General features: G+C 39.2%; 1 protein-coding gene across 5 annotated transcripts in view; it reads right to left on the bottom strand.

Annotated features, from left to right (window-relative positions):
* Positions 1–18484, bottom strand: part of SLC25A21 (solute carrier family 25 member 21) — a 314802-nt gene that overhangs the window by 123560 nt on the left and 172758 nt on the right. The window lies entirely within an intron of this gene.

Below are 18484 nucleotides of genomic sequence, written 5' to 3'. Positions count from 1 at the left end.
CACAAGTTCATCACGAGAGCCAGTCTGTGTGCAGGGGCTTATGAACTTCCTCTTCTCTTCAGTTGAGGCAGAACAAATGGTGGCCTTGGCTTGGAGAAAGGAATCTTTGGTTGTGTCTAGTAACTTTTCCCTCTGACTACTCACTACCCCTCCCATCCCCCCTTGTGTTGTGTCAGGCTGAACTTTGTAACTCCACATGAAGACTTCGGCCTGACAAACCGTGTGTTCAAGATTTTTTTTGCCTCTACTCACAAACCATTTTCTACTTACGAACCCTCACTTCTCTCTTGGCTGCTGCTGCTGCGAGCTGAGGCCAAAATGGTGCACATCCGAGGAGCTCTCTGCAGCCGGCCCATATCCCTGCCACTTTCCCCTCTAGCCCTCTGCATCCTCCACTCCCCATCCTGCTGCCAAAATCCCCCCTAGCCTACCGCTTCCTTCACCCCATCTCGCTGCCAAAATCACCCCTCCAGATGCTTCTAATGCCGTCCCAAATTGCTTCCAAAATCACCTCCAAACACTTCCTGTGCCACCCCAAATCGCTCCCAAAATCACCCTTCCAGACACTTCCTATGCCACCCCAAATCGCCTCCAAAATCACCCCTCCAAAAGCTTCCTACGCCTCCCGCTAAAAAAACCTGATTAAGTCAAGTGAATTGCACTTGGTATAAGATTAGCTAGGTGGGTAGATTACGATATTCAATAGTCCCTCACCTTTATTTTCTTAACTTGACCAATATATTGCATTGACTACTAGCAGAGCACCTACTTTCCAATTTATTTATTTGTCAAACAAGTATAGGATAGCAGTTTGTATAAATATAACATAAGTAGAGTAATGATTTAAAAAAGACAATAGAACAGTAGGACAGGGACGGTAGGCACAATGGTGCGCTTATGCACGCCCCTTACAAACCTCTTAGAAAAGGGGAGAGGTCAACTGTAACAATCTAAGGTTAAAGATTTTGGGGAAGAAGTAGTGCATTCCAGGCGTTGATCACTCTATTGCTGAAGTCATATTTTCTGCAATCTAGTTTGGAGCAGTTTACATTTGGTTTGTATCTGTTATGTGCTCGTGTGTTGCGGTTAAAGGTGAAGTAGTCACTAACAGGAAGGACATTTTGGTATATGATTTTATGAACTACAGTTAAATCAGATCAGAGGTGATGTAGTTGTAAATTGTCTAATCGCAGTATTTCAAAAACATCATCAAAAAAGCACAACAAAGAATGTTCTTTCTGCGCCAACTCAGGAAGCTGAAACTACCCAAGGAGCTGCTGATACAGTTCTACATAGGAATCACTGAGTCTGTCATCTGCACCTCTATAACTGTCTAGTTTGGTTCTGCAACCCAACAATACAGACACAGACTTCAGAGGATAATCAGAACTGCAGAAAAAAAATAGCTGCCAACCTGCCTTCCATTGAGGACCTGTATACTGCACGAGTCAAAAAGAGGACGGGGAAAATATTTACTGACCCCTCGTATCCTGGACACAAACTGTTTCAACTCCTACCCTCAAAATGTCGCTACAGAGCACTACACATCAACACAACTACACACAAGAACAGTTTTTTCCTAAACTCCATCACTCTGCTAAACAAATAATTCCCTCAACACTGTCAAGCTATTTACTAAGTCTGCACTACTATTACTACTAGTTTTTTCTCATCATTCCTCTCACCCATCTCCTCCAACTTATGACTGTATGACTGTAAATTGTTGCTTGTATTCTTAAGACTTTTATTAATATTGATTGTTTCCTCATTGCTTATTTGACCCCTATGACAAACATTTAAGTGTTGTACCTCATGATTCTTGACAAATGTATCTTTTTCTTTCATGTACACTGAGAGCATATTACCAAAGACAAATTCCTTGTGTGTCCAATCACACTTGGCCAATAAAGAATAGATTCTAAATTCTAATAAAGAATATTATTCTATTCTATTCTATTCTAGTACTTCAAGCTCTTTGACAGAGTGAGGGTCATCTACAAGTTCATTTCGATGAAGTTGATATTTAGTATTCTGATTCTTTTTACCAATGTGTAAGACAAAGCGTTTGTTGTTCCTCACTCTCTCATCAGCGTCCAGGATTTCTGTTCCCTCCCCTTGATTCTTCTTTGCCTTACATAGTGCCAGGCTTCAGAACTGTGTCCAATTATACGGTATTTTTTAATTCTTGCTCTTAGCCACAAGGGTGCTCCTGCAAATGGTGTAATTAAAACCGATAATAATAATAATAATAATAATAATAATAATAATAATAATAATAATTTCTATATTACCATTTGAGTAATACTTGTCCAGAAAATATGTCAGGTTAGCTGCACTTCTGACAATTTGAAAAATAGTCCAGGACTTTAAAGCAGTTTGTTCAGTCCAGATATTGTTTTTTGTAATAGGGTACAGTGGTACCTCAAGATACGAACCCCTCGTCTTACGAACAACTCGTGATACGAACCCGGGGTTCAGAAAAATTTTGCCTCTTCTTACGAACTTTTTTCGAGTTACGAACTGGCGTTCGGAGACTGCTGGGAAGCCACGCGGCTGTTTTAAAAGGTGACAGCCGGGCGGCGGGGCTTCCCAGAAGCCTCCCGAACGCCAGTTCGTAACTCAAAAAAAGTTCATAAGAAGAGGCAAAATTTTTCTGAACCCCAGGTTCGGTTCGGGAGGTTGCTGGGAAGCCCCCCAGCGCGGCTGTCACCTTTTAAAACAGCCGTGCGGCTTCCCAGCTGTCTCCGAACGCCAAACGCGGAAGTTCGGGTTTGGCTTTCGGCTTCGGGAGACAGCTGGGAAGCCGCGCGGCTGTTTTAAAAGGTGACAGCCGCGCTGGGGGACTTCCCAGCACCCCCCGAACCCCGAACTTTTGCCGAACTTCCGGGTTCGGGGTTTGGGGGGGTGCTGGGAAGCCCCCCAGCGCGGCTGTCACCTTTTAAAACAGCCGCGTGGCTTCCCAGCTGTCTCCGAACACCGAACGCAGAAGTTCGGGTTTGGCGTTCGGCTTCGGGAGACAGCTGGGAAGCCGCGCGGCTGTTTTAAAAGGTGACAGCCGTGCTGGGGGGCTTCCCAGCACCCCCCGAACCCCGAACTTTTGCCAAACTTCCGGGTTCGGGGTTTGGGGGGGTGCTGGGAAGCCCCCCAGCCCGGCTGTCACCTTTTAAAACAGCCGCGCGGCTTCCCAGCTGTCTCCGAACGCCGAACACGGAAGTTCGGGTTTGGCGTTCGGCTTCTGGAAGCTGCTGGGAAGCCACGCGGCTATTTTAAAAGGTGACAGCCGGCCTGGGGGGCTTCCCAGCAACCTCCCGAACCCCGAACTTTTGCCGAACTTCCAGGTTCGGGGTTTGGGAGGTTGCTGGGAAGCCCCCCAGGCCAGCTGTCACCTTTTAAAACAGCCACGCGGCTTCCCAGCAGTCACCGAACGCCGTTTTTTTGCGGGGGGGGGGGTTGGTTGCACGGATTAATTGACTTTACATTGTTTCCTATGGGAAACAATGTTTCGTCTTACGAACCTTTCGTCTTACGGACCTCCTCCTTGCACCAATTAAGTTCGTATCATGAGGTATTACTGTATTTGGAATTTCTGAAAACCTACTTTAATAATAAATGCAACATCTCATGGACATTTGCTATAACATTCATTATGCTTAGCTTCCTCTCCTCTCCTTTTCTTGCAGGCATTTTTCCAGCAAATAAATCAGATGAATTCCACTTCCATTGGCAGCAAATATATTTTGGTAATTTCAACATTTTATCTGCTTTTGTGTTTCTTAAAGGATAAAAATCTCTTCTTTGTTCTCATCATTTAAGTATACAGTAGTTTTGTCTAGTTACTTCATTTACCAAGACAGCATTCTCTGCATAATACGCATTAATATTGTATGCAGATATGGAAGAAGGATGGATGGATGGAAAGAGGGAGGAGGGGAAAGGCAAAAAGGGAGCAAAAAGAACAATAACCACAGCAACTGCAAGTGGTGTAATTAAAATCAATAAGACTCAAAATAATAATAATAATAATAATAATAATAATAATAATAATAATAATAATAAAAATATTCTATATTACCATTTGAATAATACTTGTCCAGAAAATATGTCAGGTTAGCTGCACTTCTGACAATTTGAAAAATAGTCCAGGACTTTAAAAGTGTGCTACTCTCTTACATAATACTCTACCTGTCAGCTTTGAAGCTTCTTTTTAAGATGTTATCATGACCAACATGACAGAATTGGAAGGAACCTTGGAAGTTTTTTAGTCTAACTCGTTGCTTATGCAAGAGACCTTATAGCAGTGATGGTGGCACAGGTGGAACGCGGAACCATATCTGTTGGCACCCAAGCCGTTGCTGTAGCTCAGCTCCAACATGCATATATGTGTGCCAGCCAGCTGATTTTAGGCTCATACAGAGGTTCTGGTAGGGCATTTTTGGCTTCCAGAGAGCCTCCGGGGATTTTAGGCTCACACAGAGGTTCTGGTAGGGCATTTTTGGCTTCCAGAGAGCCTCCTGGGATTTTAGGCTCACACAGAGGTTTTGGTAGGGCATTTTTGGCTTCCAGAGAGCCTCCGTGGATTTTAGGCTCACACAGAGGTTTTGGTAGGGCATTTTTGGCTTCCAGAGAGCCTCCGGGGATGGGAGAGAGCATTTTGGGGAAGCCTTCGGAGCCTGGGAAGGGTGAAACACGAGCCAACTGGGCCCACCAGAAGTTGGGAAACAGGCCTTTTTCGGCCTCCAGAGGGCCTCAGTGGGGTGGGGGAAGCTGTTTTCACCCTCCCCAGACATTGAATTATGGGTGTGGGCACTCGCGCACGTACGATAGCACACTCACCTGCTCTTTCGGTACCCGAGGACAAAAAGGTTTGCCATCACTGCCTTGTAGCATTCCAGACAAACAGTAGTTCAAACTCTTCTTAAAACCCTCCATCAATGGAGCACCCACAACTTCTGGAGGCAAACTGTTCTACTGATTAATTGTTCTGAGTTAGGATTTTTTTTCTTGTTTCTAGACTGAATCTCTCCTTGATAAATTTCCATCCATTACTTCTTGTCCTGTCTTCAACTGCTTTAGAGAATAGGTTGACCTTGTCTGCTTTGTGACCAGCCATTGATATCAGTCTTCTGTGAATAGAATACATGGAGCCTGAAACTGAAGCATTATCATACAATCACAGGCAATAGTAGTAAATAACAGCAGGATCCAGGGGCTAAATTATGCATATCCATTAAAATAAGGAAAAATCTGCAATTTTTTGTATCCAGATCTCAGTCAAATTGCTGAAATAGAATTTGTGTTTAAAACTGCTTTGAAAGATAAAGAAAATGGAAGTGAAATGTTCATGTGTGGACTAAAGCATTTTTGCATGTATTACTTATGAAGTATTTCAGCTATGTGCATAAATGTTATTTTCATCCATCTAGGGTTTCTCTATCATCTCATGTTTTTCTTAAAACCTAGCCCTTGCCTTTGCTGATTATGAGAAATATGGCCAACCAGAAAGGTTCAAAATGATATTAAATGTGTAACCAAAAACATGATGAATAGTAGGAAGAGGTGTTTGAGGAAAAAGTCATGACGTGCCAACATCACAAATTGTATAATCTTCATCATTTGTACAAGAACCATTGTTATCATTGTGACTAATAGTAGCAATCGCTACAACCTGCAGCAATAAGCTGCAAATAAGCTCAAAATAAGCTCAATAAGCTGCAAATAAGCTAAAATAAGCTCAAAAATAATCACAAACAGAAATTTGAATGAAATTCTCAAGAATTCTCAGAAATGTAAAAAGAAAAAAAGAAATCTCTTTTACAATAGCATCATAAGGCAGATTTCAGGAAATCATAAGAACCTCCACAAAGGGCATTTGAATATCAGTAATAAATGTACTCGGGAAGAGAGAATTTTCTTCCCTGAAATTGTGAGCTATAGATTTCAACCAGAAAACATCTAACACAATTCAATTAAGTTACACTTGTTGTGTTTCCAATATTTTCCAACCTTAATTTTCTTCTAGCAAACATTTTCTTACCAGTTTCATATCACATCATCAATACTCTAATATGAAGAAGTGATTTTTTATATAGAGGAATTTGAGTTGGTTTGAGTAGTACAGTTATAGTACAATACAATAGTATTGATTGGAGGAAATGTTTCTTCTTAAATTGGCAAGCTATTTTTTAATCGCTCACAGCAAATATTAGATGCTGATTCCTGCTTACTTGACTGTTGGTTAATAGGTGTGTGACAAGGGAAGATATGGTCAGACCTGTATCCTACTTTCTTTGACTTTTGGTTGTTCTCTTTAAAAGATTTGTTAATAGAGTTCATTTCAAAATGAGATCAGAAATTAGTTCAACAGACCGATTTAAAAAAAACATTTGGGGGGAAAAAAGGATGAAAACCAAGGTTAGAGAACATCAAGAACCCAACAAATCAACCCTGAGCTATATATAGTCCCAACTATTCCAATTTACATCTCTGCTTGCCAAAATAATCATTTATGCTTCTAGAATAGTATTTTCTCTGCCATATTAATTTTCTACTTCCAGTTTTGTGGGTGTGAGTTTGTGGCTCACATAGCATCCATTACTAGTTATTCTATCAAGTTGAGGCAAGATGGGCCAGTATGTTAGCTCAGCAGAGAGTCTATAGCAACCGCTGAGTTTCTCAGGGTTGCGTGCCAGGTTGTAGGGAAACTGCTTAGGGAAAAAAATATTGCCAGCCAAAAACTTAAAATACAAGTTTTAAAACAAGTTGTGAAATACTTTACAAGAGAAATTGCATAGATAGATAGATAGATAGATAGATAGATAGATAGATAGATAGATAGATAGACAGAAAGACAGAAAGGAAGAAAGAAAGAAAGAAAGAAAGAAAGAAAGAAAGATAGATGATAGATAGACAGACAGACAGACAGACAGGAGGAGGGACAGACGGACGGATGGAGGGACAGACAGACGGAGGGACGGAGGGACAGACGGACGGATGGACGGATAGACAGACAGACGGACGGACGGATAGACAGACAGACAGACAGACAGACAGACAGTTAGTTTCTGCACATTTTTCCAATGTCTTCCAATGTTTTGAATGATATCCATTCAGATTACAGTCTTCACTTTCTATGTTTTGGTCCTAGGTGCTGGGAGGAATGATCTGTGCAGTTTATTGCGGTACCCCCATCCCCTGACTCCCTTAGTGCGGAAAACATTATTCACCCTTCTCAGTGTGCTTTTCTTATTTTCCTGGAATAAGATAGTCACAGAGGAAACTGAACACAATGGAAATTTGCTCATAGAGAGAATCACATGTCAGGCACTGTATATTACATAGCTGGAACTTCACATATTTGTTTTGGCATCTGAATGCATACTGTCAGAATATACAAAATAATAATAAATATTGAAGTATGTGCCTTGCCTTGCCTTGTAAAAATACATCGGATTGTTAAACCGCTACACATGAACTAAAAATTAATTATTAGGTCTTGATTTATGAAAAATAAACCTTTAAAAAAAAAGGATGTTCTGTCAAAATCAATACCTTTGCTGCCAAAGGAATGCTACGTTACTTGATGAATGGCCGAAACACTGTAAATGTTTCTGCTGCTATAAAAAAGGTTCCGTTTGTAATCCCAATATGAAATAAAATAGATTAAATGATTAGTTCTGCATTATAGTTTCTGCACAGGGGTGAAATACTACCGGTTCAACTTAATTTGGTAGTGGCGGCTGCTGGTGGCTCTGAGAACCGGTAGTGGTGGCAGTGGATGTCACCATTTTATTTTTTTATTTTTTAAAACTCTCTGCGTACGCACCAACCCTTCTGTGCATACTCAAAGGTTGAAAAAGCGCACTTGAAACACGCACTTCTGAACCGGTAGGGAAGGTAAGTAGATTTTACCACTGTTTCTACAACATTAAAATGCCAGATCTGTTCAAATGCAAACTAAAAACTTTTCTTCTTCGTGATAATGAGATATAATTCTACAGCAGCATTAGACCTTCGGAACAGCACATCTTGTCTGTTTGCTTGGTTTTTTTTTTAAATCTTTAGTATAAAAATACAGTGGTACCTCTACTTAAGAACTTAAATTCGTTCCGTGACCAGGTTCTTAAGTAGAAAAGTTTGTAAGTAAAAGCAATTTTTCCCATAGGAATCAATGTAAAAGCAAATAATGCATGCAAACCCATTAGGAAATAAAAGCTCTGAATTTGGGTGGGAGGAGGAGGAGGAAGAAGAGGAGGACAGTCGCTGCCCAAGGAAGAAGGTGAAGTGAGAGGAATCAAAAAAAAAAATCTAAAACTTTAAGACTTAAAAAAAAAGAGGGGCGCTGAGGCGGGAGGAGGAGCATGCGCCTCCCATACACCCGGCGGAAGGCTGCCTCCCATACACTGCGCCAGAGAGAGAAACCCAGGGGGAATGGCAGGAAACTGGCCGGACCTTCGTGCCGCTCTCAAATTTCCTGGGAAATTTTTCCGGGCTCAGGTTCTTAAATAGAAATGGTTCTTAAGAAGAGGCAAAAAAATCTTGAACACCCGGTTCTAATCTAGAAAAGTTCTTAAATTGAGGTGTTCTTAGGTAGAGGTACCACTGCAGTGTGACAGTATAAAAAAGATATTCTCATCGAGGGGTGAAATTCTCCTGGTTTGCTCATGCTTGTCAGTCATCGGTGAGCTGGTAATGAAGGCTCTGCCCACCTACCTAGATGCAGCCATTTGGGTTCTTTTACCCTCTGCACATCAACATAACATTTTACACATGTGAAGAGAGTAAAATAAACCAAATGGCAGTGTCCGGGCAGGTGAGCTGAGCCTTGTGCTGCCTTCGTGACCAGCTCTCCAACGACTGACAGGTATGAGTAAACTGGGAGGATTTCAACCCTGTTCTCATCCCTATGTTAAACTTAAAGATGCAAACAGAACCACATATAGGAATCCACATCTTATAATAGTTGGTTTAATGACTGTTCGAAATTACAGCAGCACTGAAAAAAGTGACTTATTACTATTGTTTACCCTTATGGCCTTTGTAGCATTCCCGAGGTCATAATAATAATAATTTATTGGATTTGTATGCCGCCCCTCTCCGCAGACTCGTGATCCAATGACTCTTGTTTGTGCCAGGTGCAATGTCCTGGGGTCATGTGATCACCCTTAACTACTTTCTGACAAGCAAAGTCAATGGGGGAGCCAGATGTATTCAACAACAATGTTACTAACCTAACAACTGCATTCCCTTAACAACAGTGGCAAGGAAAGTTGTAAAATGGGGCAAAACCCATTTAGCAAATGTTTCACTTAGCAAGAGAAATGTTGGGCTCAATTTTAGTTGCAATTGAGCCCAATTGTAAGTCAAGGTCACCTGCACTTGTCATTTTTCGTCCTCCTCCCATCAGCCAGCCCTCCTATCCTGCAGAAACCTTTGGATGGATTGGAGTGCCAATATTGTCTGTTACTAACTAAGCACTTTTGGAGTAGGTCTTCTGTCAAAGTATTTAGCTATACAGAGAAGGTTGTACTAGCATTGCTGTAGACATTTGTGTACATACACACACACACCCCAATTCAATCCAGTTCATGTGTGGACCCTATAGTAACCCCATAGCTCCCAGGGTAAGGTTAAAAAAAGTACATGATGTAATTATTTAAATCAACAATAAGAGAAGAATAAGTTAAGAATCCAACAGGACAAAAATGTAGTTTGAATGTATGATTTAAGCATAAGTATATATTCATGCATAGACATAATAAAATAATGAAAATTAATCTATAAACGTGAATTGTTTGTTTGTAAATAAATCAATCATACTCAGCACAGCTGTACCTGACTTTATCAGAAGTAATGATTATCAGTGCTTTGATGGTACTCTACTCCAAATCCCTATGATTTCACACAGACAGGTGTTACCTCACCTGAGAAGAGGATGAAATGAGGAAATACAACAGAGCTCAATGGAGCCAAATATAAATCACCTACTGATATCTTCTACAGATATAAATAGAACTACCAGAGCTTGGGGTCTCCAGGTCTCAGTCTTGCCCCATGAATGTTATTGGTCTAATGCAGGGGTCTCCAAACTTAGCGACTTTAAGCCCGGAGGACTTCAACCCCCAGAATTCCCCAGCTAGCAAAGCTGGTTGAGGAATTCTGGGAGTTGAAGTCCACAAGTCTTTAAATTGCCAAGTTTGGAAACTTATGGTCTAATGCAGTGTTTCCCAACCTTGGCAACTTGAAGATATTTGGACTTCAACTCCCAGAATTCCCCAGCCGGCGAATGTACCAAAAGTCACAGAGAAATACAACAAAACCAACAAGGTCACATTCAATCTGTTTCTTTCCATTAACAGATAGTTCACCAGGGAGTACAAAATCATTTTCATCTCTAAGGCTGTCCTGAAAGTTGTAAAAGGTAGAAAAATGTATAAAGTTGGCTGCCATCTGTGTTTCAAGTATCTTGCCCCAAGATGATAGATTATTAGAAACCTAAATTGAACATTTTGCAATGTAACTTTTAAAAAGTTTCATTAGAAGTATGTAAAAAAAAAAATATTCTTGTTAACCTGCCAAACCATCTTTGCATGCTAGAATGGTTTTATATTAGATAAGTATTTTGTCAAGATTTTCTATAATGTATACATCAACAGCTACTGGTGATCTAACTGAAGATTCAAAGAAACCAATCAAAGTTATTTGAGAGTGAGCCAAACAAAATAGAGCTATCATGGATCTAATAAACCTTTATATCATTTACTATATCTGGATAGGAAAAGTAACACCATTATTCTAACCTAAGGTCCATTTAAACAGATGTTTTCTGGTCAATTTCAGGGTGCATATATGAGATAATTTATTTCTGTGGTCCCTACTAAAACTTGCAATTTATCTAAATTCTGTGACACCAAAAATGTCTCTTAGACAACTTTCTGTATTTTATACTCAATTCTTCTTCTGCAAAATCAGAACAAATAGAAATAAATGTAATGAAACATAGTAACCCTAATAGGAAACATGCAAAGGAACAAAAAAAGAAGGGCTATCAGTGGTGGGTTTCATTTACCTTTGCTATAGGTTCAGGCAGGGGAGAAAATCTGCATGTGCTTCGCATGCACATGACACTTCTGAGCATATGCAGAATATCTGGGATGATGTCTAGGTGGGTGGGTGGAGCTTGCCACCAAGACTGCTACCAGTTTGCCTGAACCAGGCCAAACCAGTAGAAATCCACCGGGGGGGGGGGGGTGTTGGGTAATCACATTTCAGAATAGTGTTCAAACAACATAATTATGGTAATGTAGCTTTGTTTTTAAATTTGCATTAAATCTAGTACTCTCTTTTGTTGACAATCCAACTGTGATAAAACTTTTGTTTATAGCTTGTTCTGCCGCCGTGTTTCAACCGCCCGTAATTACAGGGTAATTAGTCCAGGAAGACACACACCACATGATAAAAGGAAAACCCAAAAGTTTTTATAAACAGAAAAACAGAAACAGCTCCCTTTTTAAATGTCAAAGGGATTTTCTGGTACACACAAGGCACAGGTTAAATGCAGTCCAATTGCTCACCCAATAACTGGGAAATTGAGTCCAATTCTAAAGTCCAGAGAGTTCACACACACAATCCTGAAGAGCAAAAACCATGATATTGATGAAACAATTAATCAGATAAACTGCCATGAGGCTAAAACACCAGGCTGCACTTTTATCTGTAGCATTAATTACAGCAGCCCCACCCAACCACAGGTGGCCTCATTTTCTCTTGTAATAATCCTTCAGTTGTTGTCTCCTATGCATCACTCTACGCATGCGTGGATGTGTCATTAATTCTTGTTCAGAATCCAGGGTTGATACAGATGACTGATCTCCTGGGTTGTCTGCCAAACTCCCCTCTTCCCTGTCACTCACGCTTCCTTGGTCAGAGGAGACTTCATCGGCAGATTGTACTGGGAGCAAAACAGGCCTGCGGCATGTGGATGTCTCCCCCACATCCACCTCCACATTCCTTGGGGCAGGAGCTAGGCCAGAGCTAACCACAGCATAGCTTTTCTAAAAAATGTCAGTATCTTTAAGATGAGAATATGACACCATATTTGCACATTCTTGAGAAACAGGCTTAAAGCCAAAATAATGGAGGGGGGGGGGAGACACCAACCAACTTCTGGAAATATTAGTCTCTCAAAAAGTAATAGGTGAAAAAATATTTAATATTCCTTACAATCAAGCTAGTTAGAAGCCTAGCATTTATATTTCTGTTAATCGGTAATGTGGTAACTATGTGATCACAGCATTTAAATATGTGTCAAATTTACTGTATACTTGAAGATTTAGGAACTAAGAAGAAAGTTGGTGTTGATATGGAGGGCAAGATATAATTAGGGTTGATAACAATTTATGCAGCTGTGCAAAACCTAAGAAGTATTCAAGTACTGTACATTAAAATGAATCATTTATGCATATTAAAATTATTAGAATGGAATGGAATAGAATGGAATTCTTTATTGGCCAACAGTGATTGAACACACAAGGAATTTCTCTTCGGTGTACATAAAAGAAAAGATACATTTGTCAGGAATCATGGGGTACAACACTTAATGATTGTCATAGGGCACAAATAAGTAATCAGGAAACAATCAATATTAATATAAATTGTAAGGATACAAGCATAAGTTACAGTCATACAGTCATAAGTGGGAGGAGATGGGTGATAGGAACGATGAGAAGACTAATAGGAATAGTAGTGCAGCCTTAGTGAATACTTTGACTATCACTAATAGTAAGAGAAGCAAGAAGCAATATGGAAAAGCCATATCTGAAGATAAAAACAAAAGAAAGTTGTGAAAGCAAATATTGATGGTGATAGGTAAGGAAGACACTTTTTGTAACAAATTACAGAGTGGTAGTCCTGGCAATGAAAAAGGCCTTCCTCCAGTAACTCTCTAACCAGGCAGTGAAGAAGTTGCCTTCTTACCAGGCATTGTTCAGATAAAGGAATGTCTGCAAGTAAACACCTGAGCTCAGAGGGCAACAAGGATACATTAGCCCAGTGTTTCCCAACCTTGGCAGCTTGAAGATATTTGGACTTCAATTTCCAGAATTCCCCAGCCAGCAAATGCTGGCTGGGGAATTCTGGGAGTTGAAGTCCAAATATCTTCAAGTTGCCAAGGTTGGGAAACACTGCATTAGCCAAACATGACAAGATGAGTTGCTGGGAAAAAGAGCCTAGTCCCTCTTGCGAGTCTTCGGAGAAGGGCGGCATATAATTCCAATAAATAAATAAATTAAATAAATAAATTCCTTGATGAAGAAGAAATTCTTACCAGTAACATCTTAGTATGCAAGTGGGAAAATGCCCTCAACATTATTTTTATGTGTGCCTTTAAATTTCTTTAAAACCCGCACATTGAACTCTCTCTCTCTCTCCATCCTTATTAGAATAGAATAGAATAGAATTTTATTGGCCAAGTGTGAATGGACACACAAGGAATTTGTCTTGGTGCATATATAATAAACAGTTAGTATTGGGGTTTTTTGATAGAGCAAAAAAGGGTTTTTTTGGACATTTGCTGAAAGCTGTTTTAATCCTCCTATGTTGAAACTGAACTAACTGGGATAGTTCTTTGTGTGTCTGTCTGATTTCAGTAGGTTTAAAGTTCTCTAATGAACAAAGCTAACAGCTCGTGGCTGCATGGACTATCACCCTTGAGGGCCATGATGTCTTTGCATTTAACTGCCTTGTCCATAGAGGTTTGAAGAGTAGGTCAGATCAAAGAGGTGTAGCAACATAAAAGGCAGCTGTCCTTCATTTGCTCTTAATTAACTTCATCTGTCCAGACCATTGGCACAAGTTCAAATCTATATGACCTATGACCTGTTCCAAGGTTCTGTATCATTGCACAGATTTCAACAAAATATAAATCTGAAACTATTTATTAATTTAACTCAAGGAGAAATCTTGTCTTCAAGGCAGATGCAGTAAAACCAATAAGCCAGCAATCTTTCTGCTAAAATATGGCATCAAAATATTTAGCATTCCTAAACTCATGGCTCATAGGGATTGAAGAGATCTTGAAATGCTATGATCATTTCAGAAAGACACACACAATCATTTTTTTTCTGTATTCACAGGAAATGTATATTTCTTTGGTTTCTTGACCAATGGGATTCATGGGATTCTGGCAGCTGCCATCAATATCAATTTTGGATTTCATCCTAGTATGATCCTCCATTCATGGAAGGTTTCATAGTTTTGGTGTTTGGAAGGTGGAGGAAAACAATTTGCACAAATACTTCCTTTTTCTATATCACTCAATGCACTAGAGCAGGGGTGTCAAACTCGATTTCACTGAAGGCCACATCAGAATTGTATTTGACCTTGCAGGGCTGGGAAGAAGGAGCTTGGATGGGGTGGGCATGGCCAGATGGACATTACTCGTGTTGGGGGCACCTGTGGTGACCAAAGGCTAAGGCAGGATTTTCCCTTCCTTCCTTCCTTCCTTCTTTCCTTCCTTCTTTCCTTCCTCCCTCTCTCCCTTTTCCTTCCCTCTTCATTCTCCTTTCTTCTTCCTTCCCCTCTTTCCTTATTTTTTCTTCCTTATTTTCTTCCCATCTTTCCTTCTTTTCTTTCCCTTTCTTCTTTCCCTTTCTCGTTTTCTGTCCTTTCTTGCTTGCTCAAATGCAAAAGGGGAAACATTTCTCCTTTTTTTTGTTTTTATAGCCCATAACGGAGCTTAGGGAGGGTTGCATTTTTGCTGGCAGATCACCATCACCACAGCTCCATTGTCACTGGCAAAGTCACTGCGGCCAATCCTTTGTTGTTTCCAGCCTGGCCCCACAGGCCAGATCTAAGCACCCCGGAGGCTGGATTCGGCCTCGGGGCCTTGAGTTTGACACCCCTGCACTAGAGGGTCTTCCAAACATCTGAAGCAGATTTGGTACATAGCGGTTGCTGAGAGAAAGGAAAATCAACTAAAGTCCCTTTTCTACTGACCTTCACTGACCTGAAATGAGAGTAAATCACATGTGCTTGGACCCAGTCCATTGACAGAAATCCACTTACTGTAAAGATGCATTGATTTTCAAGGAAATGCTGCATAGTTGTATAAGCTAAGACCTCCTAATTGAAAACAATTCACCATATAATCTATAATTATAGATAAGATATATACATGCGTGGAGATGGACGAACTCACTAACTCAAGGGAAACAAAATCACAGAATCAAAATGAACATGGCAAAAATGGCATGAATGGGTTCAAAAGAGAATATAGAAACAATATAATAAGAAGCAACAGTATAATGGAAACAGTCTATAACAGTCTGTAAAAAGTTTTATTTACCAGTTATTGAATATAATAAATATTAGAGTATAAATGTATGAAATATAATGTATATAATGGAATGTAACAGGTAAAAATTTATTATAAGAATTTTAAAAGTGATGGTTTATAATCTGTAAAACAGAATAATGTGTGATTTGAACTATATGTGAAAAATCAATAAATAAATTTATTAAAAAAAGAAAGAAAACAATTTACCATATAATGAACTTTAGCACATCCAATGTATCCAATCATACTGTGATGTACTAATTGGAACAAGCAATTTTTTTCACTGAATCCAATTTCTTATCCAGGAAGAAACCAAGTGAAAGCATCCCAAACGGATGGTTGTCTAGCTCAGTGTTTCCCAACCTTGGCAACTTGAAGATATTTGGACTTCAACTCCCAGAATTCCCCAGCCAGCTGGCTGGGGAATTCTGGGAGTTGAAGTCCAGATATCTTCAAGTTGCCAAGGTTGGGAAACACTGGTCTAGCTTTCCCTTTAATAAAACCAATAAAGTGGATCTCATCAACTCAAATCCATTCTTCTGTGTTCTGGAATGAGATAGGACAGGTCTTGACCTTCTTCTTTATGGCATACTTTCAACTATTTGAAGAGTGCTACCATACCCTCTTACCCCCTGATTCTTTTCGTCTCAAGGATAAACATACATTTCATTTGTGCACAAAGACAGAGCTTAAATATGCAGAACAAATTTCCATTTGCTTGAGGCAGTGAACACTGTAAAAATAAATAAATTTTAAAATGACTTAGGAGAACAAATTGAAACTACATTTGTGGTTGATGTTTTCATCTTTAAAAGGGAACACATCTGTCCTTTTTGTCAAACTTCCTTCTAACATTATGCAACAAACAAGATTTAAGAAAGGGATGGTTATGAGTTACAATTTAAATTTTTAGGGCAAACCAACACTTACAAAGGATAAACCAATGCAATAGAATGAGTTGGGTCACCTATGTGGGTAGAACATTTTTTTCATGGGCTTTTGGATATTTTTTCCCCTCTCTGGGGTTGCAGACTGCTCCATTTCTGATTTAAGGCACTGAATTCAAAATGTATGTACTGTATTACCCAGAATACCTAGCATAGCAAGGTATATGTTGTTTGGAAATTTGTTCTACATTTTTAAATTAATTACTAGATTATAATAGACAGAATAATTTAAAAAAAAATATAATAATTGAAAGTCATAGCCTATGGATGATACAATCTCAATATAGGTTTTCTATCTGGCAGCAAAAAAACCCCCTGTATTATCCTACAAATTATCAAATTCTTTATGCTGTCTTGAGTGCCCAAGAAGCTGTTCAAACATTACTACAGTACTTAAAACACAAAATTATTCAAAAATGTGAATTTTTCAGATTTCACAATCTATTCTAAACCTATTTTATTTTTCTGGTTTTGTAAATGATCCATTTACTATCCCCATCCATAGTTTTAATATAGAGGTCACTGGTTAATTTATAGAGATCTGTCTTACTAATGACCTTTCAGATTCATTTAGAAACTAAACATCTTGCCCTTTAAGGTAAGATGATTGAAATCTAATCTAGTACTTTCTGAATCTCACAAATTATTTCCCACAGCTTCTCTTTAGTGTTGGGTAGAAGCCCAGGCAGTTGATTTTTGAGTCAGGGTGCGAAAATGTACCATATTTTTAGTAATCGATTATCCTTTTAAAAAAGGTCATTTAGAAACAGGAAAAAGGTACTTGTTGGATTTTCCACGAAATGCAAAAAATAACCAGCTATGGATTTTATGCATCTTGGTTTGTGCCATTTACTCTTCTACCTTAAGCCATAAGTCTTCGGAGTCTTTGGAGAGGGGTGGCATACAAATCTAATAAATAATAATGATGATGATGATGATGATGATGATGATGATGATGGAACTTGTGCCGGAACTACCATTTACCAGGGGCAAAGAACTGGTGGGATCATAAGCCCGAAAAAGTGGTCGAAAATGAGCAAGCAAAGCTACTGTGGGACTTCCGACTTCAGACTGACCGAATTCTGAAGCATAACACACCAGACATCCTGATTGTGGAGAAAAGGAAAGTATGGATCATCGACATCGCAATCCCAGGAGACAGCAGAATTGAGGAGAAGCAGCTAGAGAAATTAGTGAAATACGAAGATCTAAAAATCAAGCTGCAACGACTCTGGCATAAGCCCGTGAAAGTAGTCCCAGTGGTACTTGGCACGCTGGGCGCAGTACCAAAGGATCTCAGCGGACATTTGAAAACCATTGGAATTGACAAAATCTCCATCTGTCAATTGCAAAAGGCCACTTTACTGGGATCGGCAAACCTAATTCGCCACTACATCACACAGTCCTAGGTGCTTGGGAAGCGCCCGACTGGTGATGAAATACGAAATCCAGCATAGTGATCTCGTTTGCTATGTTGTACTGACATAATAATAATAATAATAATAATAATAATAATAATAATAACAACAACAACAACAACAACAGCAATAACAATAAGTTGTTTTGCTGTTGTTTTTGTTGTTATTATTATTATTATTATTATTGTTATTATTATTATCATCATCTCCTTCCTTTTCTGTCAAATGGTGTTTGAGGTTTGCATTTATCACCTCAGTACCTTGTACCTTCCGCAAAAAAGAATGGTTCATGAGGGAGAGACCTTGTGGTCAGAGCATCCACATAAGAGAAGGGCCCCCTAAGAAAAAAATACCTAAAAATACTCTTTTTAAATGGTACTTTAAGAATATACATTTAGTACAATCTCTGAGCTCATTTAAATTTGTAACCTAGCATACCGTCTTAACCCAGCTTTTTATAAACGTATAGTATCTGATGTGGGTTTCTGATTTTCTATTATATTTTTTAAAAAAAATCTAGCATTCATTTTTATTGTACATTATTTATAAACTTATATATATTTAAAAATACCTACGTGATCTATAATATGTATTTGTAAGATAACTGCCTTTGAACCTAAGTTGCTGCAACCAATCTGTATTTATTATTTATTAATTGGATTTGTATGTTGCCTTTCTCCGAGGACTCGGGGCGGCTCACAACATATATAAAAACATAGTAGTACATCTAATCCAATTAATATAATTTTTAAAAAACCTAAAAATCCTAAAATAATTTAAAACATTCA

This window comes from Erythrolamprus reginae, chromosome 1 (assembly GCF_031021105.1).
Source record: "Erythrolamprus reginae isolate rEryReg1 chromosome 1, rEryReg1.hap1, whole genome shotgun sequence".
In the NCBI taxonomy this organism is placed as follows: domain Eukaryota; kingdom Metazoa; phylum Chordata; class Lepidosauria; order Squamata; family Dipsadidae; genus Erythrolamprus; species Erythrolamprus reginae.
The sequence above is the reverse complement of the archived record's forward strand: the minus strand, read 5'-3'. Positions and strand labels throughout refer to the sequence as shown.